Source organism: Rhipicephalus sanguineus, unplaced genomic scaffold (assembly GCF_013339695.2).
Source record: "Rhipicephalus sanguineus isolate Rsan-2018 unplaced genomic scaffold, BIME_Rsan_1.4 Seq916, whole genome shotgun sequence".
NCBI lineage: Eukaryota > Metazoa > Arthropoda > Arachnida > Ixodida > Ixodidae > Rhipicephalus > Rhipicephalus sanguineus.
Window position 1 is genome coordinate 17,821 of NW_023616283.1, and position 8,910 is coordinate 26,730.

Consider the following 8,910-nt stretch of genomic DNA (forward strand, 5'->3'; position numbering starts at 1 on the left):
GACATTTGTTTGGCACTTAACGGCCTTAACTTTCACATTGATGCATTCCTTCTCTCGTTTGTCCTCTGAGCGTGGTTTGGCGCGCAAGCGGAGCTCATCCACAGTCGAAGCGGTACTCATGTAATGTGATTGCCCGCAGCATCGAGCGGCCGTGCTGCGGGGTGTGTGAAGCGGCTGATCCCAAGACAAAGCTTGCTTAACCATGACACCGGGCTGCGCATTTGTTGGTGTGGAGCTGCTTATTTGTGATTATGTCACGCACAAGTTATTTAGCAACTTATATCCGAGTTCAGCCCATAACGAACGACGGGGACGCTAGGCTGGCATGGTCATATTTGACGCACTATAACTTGTTAGCAACCAAAATAATCCAACGTTTTTTTCTGTACAATGGTAGATGATGTCCTTGACTGTCAATCAGAAGGATTTAAAAAAAATTAAAATGACCTTTTTGAGAAAATCATTTCCAAAGTTCGGCGTTTTTTGTAAATCACTACGTTTCAGCCCCAATCATCGACGTAAACGGAGCGTGATAAAACCACGCAAATTATTTTAAAAGAGAGCAAAAGTATCAAAGTTAATATCTACCGATTTTCATTACCCTCACTTTAACTTGCTTGCAGCAATAAATTTTGAAATAGAGGTATTTTGTGCGGTTTGCCAAGTTTGTGATTTTTTTCTACAAAAGTGCTTCGACAAGCAAGGGAAATAATGGACTCATAAGATTGTATTTCACTTGTTGTTTAAGGGGAATAAATATTGTGACGAAGAAATGCACCGTTTTTTCCCTAGGTGCGCTCAAAATTCAGAAATCGCGAAATTAGCGGAAAAGCGTTTTTTGTGGCCAAAGGTTGTATATTTTTTTTCAGGAGAACAAAATGTTTTTCCGCAAAACTAACTGCGAAACCATTGTTCTGGGTGTAATGCCTAGACGTACAGTAAATTTCATCACAATCGGGAATGGTGACCGTGACCTCGTGTTCGATCTTATCTGGACACACCCTGCTTTTTGTGCCCACATTTTTTACGTGTAAGCTTTCGTTTTATTCCGTTGTATGATGCGAGAGCACTCTTCCAGTATGGATGCCTCTACACGTACAGACGATGCTGGTCAGTCGACGTCTGAAAGTAAGGCTAAGTCATCGAAGTAGCAGTCTTTTATTGCGATAGCAATTATATGGACAGTCTCGGCTGGAAAATGTCCGTCCCCGTCGCCGTCATTCACCGTATATGTATAAGTATGTATATATGTAGAAAGGCCACAAAGAAGAATAATTAAGAAATTCTTTCCGACGCGCGGAAGCGAACGGGCGACCTCTCGCTTTGCAGCCCGCCGCGTTAGACGTAAGGCCACGACAGAACCGTCTCTCAGCCTGCTAACGGCGAGCTATTTATTTACACACATGTAATTCAGCATGCTTTCTTAGTGGCCACATAGATGGCGCGACATGCGCGCGTATTGCGCGCTTCAAAGATCGTCGCCCCGCCCCTGCGAACGCCGTTGCTGTTTGCTCTACGTGCTCTTATCTCAAGGAAAGAAGGGGCGGCCGGTGGGGTGCTTCGCTTCGCTCGCTGCAGCGGCCGCGCTTGTGAAAGGAGCGCGCTGTTCAAACAGAAATAAGTAACAACTGTGACAATTGGCGCTCGTCTTGTGTGTACCTGTTCGTTCGTTTCGTGCGTCCTGCTTTATGTTTGAGCAGTGCGCTTCAAGTGTTGAGCTGTGACGCATTAGTTCGCGCTCGTCCTGTGTGCGTTCTTTTCGTGCGTCCTTTGGGCTCGAGCGACGCGCTGGCAATTTCGAGCTGCTTTCCGTTCTTCGCGTTACATTACAATTTATTGCTATCGCATTCAGTGCTTCGCCGTTGCGGCGAAACTGTGACTTTTTACGCCTAAACACGAGTTTCACGCTCGTTCAGAGACATTTAACCTGTGTCCAATTTGTGTGTTCTTTCCTTGTGTTGAAAGTGTTTTCTGTAGCAAAATAGAACTTTTCTCTCTTTGTTACATCTGTTTGCATGTGTGACCACGAGCTCTGTACATTGAGAAAAGGCTACGTCACCTGGAGAAACAAGCATCACCTTTTCAGCAGTTGCGCATCGGTGAATCAGAAATGCTCTAGTACAGAGAATTTCATGCGACTTGCTGACACAATGCCTGTGTTCGTATTATGGCGAATGAAAAAAGTAAGGGTGATATCGTGTGTGACGCAAAGCGTTTGCTACTCCTAGCGAAATCTTCACGACAGAGCCGGGTGGTTGCCCACTATAGCTAACTACCAGATAAAAAAACCGCAGTGCATGCACAGACGTCACCGAATTCCTGTGCACACGTTGGCAACATTCACACAACATGCAGAGAATATTGCCCGACTGATGAAAATATGTGGTTCAATGGATCCTTAACATTTTGACAATGTCCACTGACAACATTGTTCCAGCTTGATTCTAGTAGGACATTAACAACATACAGTCAATGCTATAAGATAACATGGCAGCAATATAACAGCAACATAGTGTGCTACTAGGTGTGAGGAATAGGGTTCGTGTAATCACGGCAACTTAAAGAATTGTTGCCGAGACGGGCGAAGACATTAGCAGCTTGAGTTATAAGGCTTTAATGCCACAAAAAAATGAAGAAGCTTGGCGTGTTACAATGCAACAGCGAAGAACTGCCCTATAGCGCACGACACACGTTCTTGAAGGACTCAAGGTCTGACCCTCAGCGTAGTCCCCCACTGCACTACACAAGATTTGTGTGAACACTTCACCGTGTGACGGTCGAGGGCAGATCAGTCGATGAGTTGCGTTGCGTCTTACGCCGACAGCAGCGATGACACAGGCATGGTCGGAGCGGTGCGTGCGGCGGAGCCGATATGGAAAAGACGTCCCGGACAGCCAGTAGTAGGCTCAGGTCTGGAATACGCCCGGGTCCGAGCACAACGAACCGGCGCCGGCTGCTGGAGCGCCCGGTAGACGGGAGCCAGGCTCGAGCGGTCACCAGGCACAGGGGTAGGCTTCGGGACCAGGACCCGACGAGCGCTTCACCCTGCGACTGCTTCGTTCGGTTTTCGTTCCCGAAGCGCTCCTCGTCTTCTTCCACTTCTCTCTCTTCCACACGGCTTGGCTTGACTTGGACGACACGATTCCGCCTTTTCCGTGTCTCGTCGTCGTCTTCCTCGGCGCACCGCACATCACAAAACCCAACGCCGTGCACCAGATGTGACATAGGGGTGCTAAACTTCAGAGCGCAGGTTCTGTACGGTTCTGTGTTTGTATGTTATCTTCTATGTCCCGTACCAAATTTGCGCGCTGAAGTTTTGCAAATAGCCCTCAACGCAGACAGTACCACGGGTCGCGTGACGGATCTCAGCCTACCTAAGATAAAGAAACAAATGAAAATATTATTATGACATTATCGTTCGACTGGAACTGAATTTTATATAATTACGCTTGCGTGCATTGCTGTAAAAGTAAGAGACAACTAAACGTAATCTCAAAGAATTTTTTTACACCATTTCTCTAGAAGTTTGAACTTCTAGAGAAATTCTAAGAATTGTGCGACAAGGACTAAGCATTCTTTCTGCCCTCTATCTGAGCACCTGATCGGTCAGTGTGCATGACGTGTGATGACATCACTTCGTTGACTTTGGTACAGCGCCGATTTTACGGGCGAAACACCTTGGGGCCTCGGCTTGTCGGCGTGTCATGTCATCGTCACGGTCCATCATAAAAGGGTATGCGCCACAAAAATTTGGTAAATCCCACTACTCACTCCCGGTCCACACTATGCATATTATGAGTTAAAGGTTCGTCGTTACTGCCTAAAAGATTATTTGGCTTACCTGTGGTGCCAGAATCCCCGACGAAATTTACCAAGGCGCTCAAGATTGTCATCTAAAACCAGAGACACAAACGTGCCTCTCTACGGTAAAGTCATCTATTTGAAACACCCCTTCTTGAAACACATCTGCAAAGTGATGGTGCGTTAGTGCCATATTTTTGGAGCTTTTTGGGCGGTACTCCGCTCTTTGGCGCGTACTTGAATACCGGCAAGCGTACTTGAACCCAGGCAGAGTTTTCGATGTATAATTTGGTTTTTGTTGGTATTTAACAGCCTTTAACTTTCACAGTTATGCGTTCCTTATCTCTTTCATCCTCAGGGCGTAGTTTGTCGCGCAGGTGGAGCTCTTCTGCAGTCGAAGCGGCACTTATGTAATGTGAGCGGCCGCAGCATCGAGCGGCCGCTGGTGCGGGTTTGTCAAGCAGCTGATCGAAAGACAAAGCTTGCTGAACCATGATACCTGATTGCGCACTAGTTGTTGTGGAGCTGCTGCATTCTGAATGTGTCGCGTACAATTATTTTGAACAACCTATACCTGATTTTCAGCACATAACAAATGGCGCGGCCGCTAGGCTGACTTGGTCATATGTGACGCATTGTAGCTTGTTAGCAACCAAAATAATGCAGCACATTTTTTTCTTTTTGCGCAGAATGGTAGAGGACGTCCTTGACTTCAGTCAGAAGGATTTTTAAAAAAATCATAATGGCCTTTTCGAGCGAACTATTTTGAAACTTGGGCGTTTTCGTTAAACCACTTACGTTTCAGCACAACTATGGGGTGAAACGGAGCGTGATGAAACCACGACAATTATTTTTAAAAGAGCACAAATATCAAAGTTAATATGTACAGATTTTATTGTCCTCACTTTAACTCGTTTGCAGTAATGAATTCCTGAAATACAGGTAACTTGTGGGATTTGCCATGTTTGTGATTTCTTTCGTCAAAAATGCTTGGACAGGTTAGGCAAATAATAGACTCATAAAATTTTATAATACTTTTTATTTGAAGGGAATAAATATTGTCACCAAGAAGTGCACTATTTTTCCCTGGGTGCACTCAAAATTCAAAAATCACGAAATTCGCGGAAAAGTGTTTTTTTGCGATCAAAATATATATATTTTATTTTCATGTGAACAAAAATTTTTTTTTCATAACTCTAACTTCCAAACCATTGTTCTGGGTCTAATGCCTAGGCCTACAGTAAGTTTCATGAAAATCGGGAATGGTGGCCGGGACCTCGTGTTCCATCTTATCTTGATATACACCCCCTGCACTGCTATTGATAATATTGACGTTTTAGACATTCTCAAACATTGACCTTTCACTCTGTGAAATTTTTATTTGCATTTAGTGTCCCTTTAAATGTCCAGAGAGGCCCCGCCCAGATTACCGAAGTGCAGCAGCCGGTAGCCTGCGCTAGTAAAGAAATAGTCCCGCTCGTGCACTCGGCTATGTTCTCCGAAGGTGGGGTCACCGGCCGTCCGGCTCGTGACATGTCTTGAGCGCACACAAGCCCGCACCCATTGGTTCAGGCTTGTGTGCAGCGACCTTTGACGAGGAAATGCGGCGGATTGCTAAAGTTGTATTCTACAATAGTTCTTTCTTCTTTTTTTTACTCAGCGATGCTCTGTATGGCTAGCAGTGGCGCAGCCAGAAATTTTTTTCGAGGAAGGTGGCGAGAAGGGGTTTTGACCATACTGTATGTATGTTAGTGTGTGCGTTTGTATGAGTGCGTGTACATACACATGCAAAATTGAAAATTTTCGTGGGGGAGGGAGGTTGAACCCCACCCCCCATTCCTCCCCCCCCTGGTAATGCCAGTGATGGCTGGTTCTGGTGGATCGCTTCCACGGATAATGCGACCCGTAAAATGATTTTCGGCGACCCTCACCCTCTCGCCCTGGTGTCCCCCCCGTTGCCCCCGCCGATGCTTCTTTCAGAAGTGTCGCGATACTCGGCGGCGGCACCAATGGCTGTGCCCCTTCTGTCTCGTGACGTAGAGATTACGCTAACGCTGTTAACAGCAGTTGCCCTTGGGACTCGTAACCGGTCGCTCGGAGGAAGAAGACCCGGAATTGAACGCGCACAAAGCGCGAAAACGACGTCAAGCCGCTGCCGCAGTTACTGGCTTCACTGGCTTCCATCTTCATGTTAGTGGAAGGTTTTCAATTTTTTTTAATGACCACCTAAAATGAAGTTGCCAAATTCGAAGATCTAGGTTTGGATACCCTATATGCCTTCAATGTTCGGTATTCGAACTCCTTAATACCTCGGATGTTGGTTGGCCGGTTTATTTATCGGATTTAACGTCCTACAGCGATTCAGGTTATGAAAGACGCCGCAGTGGAGGGCTTCGGGTAATTTAGATCACGTGAGGTTCTTTAGGGTCCGCTGAAACACACAGTGCACGGGCCTCTAGCATCTAGCCGCCATGTAAATGCGACCACGGCGCCCGTGATCGAAACCGCGCCTTTCGGATCAGCGCCCTAGCACTGTAACCACTACGCCACCGCAGCGGCTTACGTCGGCGGTAAAGTGTTCGATACCCTGCGTGTTTGCATGGTTGACGGTTCAAGCCCCAACATACTTGGTAAGTCGCGGGTTGGAGTCGTTATTCACTTTGTAACACTGTACACATCTCTTCTATGTCATTCCTGTGGAGTCGTGACCAGGGTTGTTTTGTTGCTGTTGTGTTTTCTGATGACCGCCTAAAACTAAGCTACCAGACATCGACGTTTCCAATTTTCTGACGTTCCAATGTCACATTTCACAATGTCACATGTCACAATGTCATGACTGTCATTTTCGAGTTCTTTTTCCAATTACAAAGAGTTACGTGACGGACACGATTTTCTTGCTATTTTTGCTTGCACACCCGCACACTTAGATTATGTGCACGTTAAAGAACCCCAGGTGAGGTAGCCTAAATTTACCCTGTGCCCCCCGCTATCCCGTGTGGATCATAATATCGTTGTTTGTATCACGTAAAACGTAAAGAACAAATTTTTTTAGCCTGGTGGGGAAGGGCGCAATTGAACGTGCTAATTGTGGCCCAGGGCTAAGTCTGGTTGTTAAAGGATGCGCCTGGTTCTCGGCAGCTCACCCGAAGGTCGCGGGTTCGATCTTGGCCGCGGCGGTCGCATTTCGATGGAGGCAAAATGCCAGAGGCCCGTGTACTGTGCGATGTCAGTGCACGTTAAAAACACCAGGTGGTCGAAATTTCCGGTGCCCTCCACTACCGCGTCAATCCTATCGTGCTTTGGGACGTAAAACCTCAGATATTATTGTTATTAAGAATAGTGCTCAAATGCAACGATTTAGGGCTAGGAAACGCACAAAGTTCTGTTTCCAGTTGTCAGTTTGTATCATATTGGTGTGGTTTCGATGTGACCGCATGCATCAGTCAACACCTGTAGTGGCCGTATTCGTAGCGACATAACGCGGTTATCTCGAGCAGTTACAGATACCAGTCATTACGCTAGACATTTTGGTGTGTTTTTTTTATTTATTTATTTATTTACAAATACTGCAGGCCCTACTCGGGCCCAAGCAGGAGTGGGAACAGCATTAACATAAACAATAACAACAATACTGATTACAACAGTCGCTAAATTACCGGTAAAGCAAACGCCAACTACAATCACATATGCTGTCGCAATTCCAAACACTCCAGTAGCGCTGTACATTGACCCATCAACATCAAGGTGGCTTACTTTCCTTGTAGCGTACCAACCTTCACACCCGGCGCACGCAATGGACCATCTTGCAGGTCCTCCTACGTCATACACTCCTTGCTTCACCGAAGATGTCGTCCCCACTAGACGGTCCCTCAGCAGACGGTGTTTCTTCTCCCTGCTGGCCACCCGCCGCGCTCTCCTGTTGGACCTTTGCTGTGGGATCTCCAATAAATCGCGTAAGCATACCTACATTAAGTAGCAAAGGTAAACTGCTCACGGAATCAAACGCAACAATTTAGGGGCGAAGTATTGGAGAAACTTCAGTTTCCAGTTCGTGCAATGTTGGTGTAACTTCGATGCGAGCACTTCCATTAGAGCTAACACTACCTTTAGCAGCCGGATTCGTGGGGACATGAGAAGCTTTTCTCGAGCAGTTGTGCATATTGCAACTGCTTGTTTTGTTCCCGTTGAAACGAAGAAAAAGAAAAGCATAGCTAAGCTACAGTTAACGAGACATTACATTTGTCACGGCGAGTCATTTGACTGCAGCGCTCAAATATAGTACTGTTGACCCTGTTCTTTTAATCAACCGAAGAAGGGATTCAATTGGCAGATTACTTCCATTATAGACCGAGATTGCATCAGCCTATTGGCAGAAGTTTTGGCAATCTACAGTACTAAAAAGCGCAACTTATAACACCGTTTTAATTTTATTTTGAATCTCATCCTGCTATTCCATCTGCCTTTCACTCATATTTTCAGTTTGTTATCTGCTCAATATAACTTCGTACTTCCTCCTTTGCAATGTGTGATAGCATTTATAATTGGTCTCCCTGTGCCACGTAGTATGCTAATCTTGGTGTTAAAACTAGATATCGGTGTCTATCGGCAAACTAGTGTACATCAGAACAGGTACATTATGTGTCACTAAGAGGTGGCTCTCTTTTTCCTTCTACTAGATTGCCACCTTTGCGTCTGGTGCATGCAACGGACGACCTCACCGGTTCTTTGCGTATGTCATCTAGACTTTGCTTCATGAGCTTCCTCGGTCGAACATCCTTCAGACGAGTATTTGGTCTCTCTATTTGGTGGTCTACAGTGACGCAGGCAAGTACATTCTTTTCTGGTGACACCTTAGTGGGCTATGAGTTTGCGTATCTGTAAGCCCTGACGAGCCTTGATGTAATGAAAAATTCTGCAGCATTGGGGACAATCATCTTTTGGAATCCTGTCGTAACATATCCTGTCAAAGCAGAGCAGTGGGAAATTTGTAATGTGAGCGAGCGTAGACGCTCGGGGCATTCGGGTAAGGGAGGGTCGGTCCAACTTCACAGTGAGAAAGCAGCGCTGATAATAGATTTGGAAAGAGTGTGAGTCAGCAGAAATGTCCAT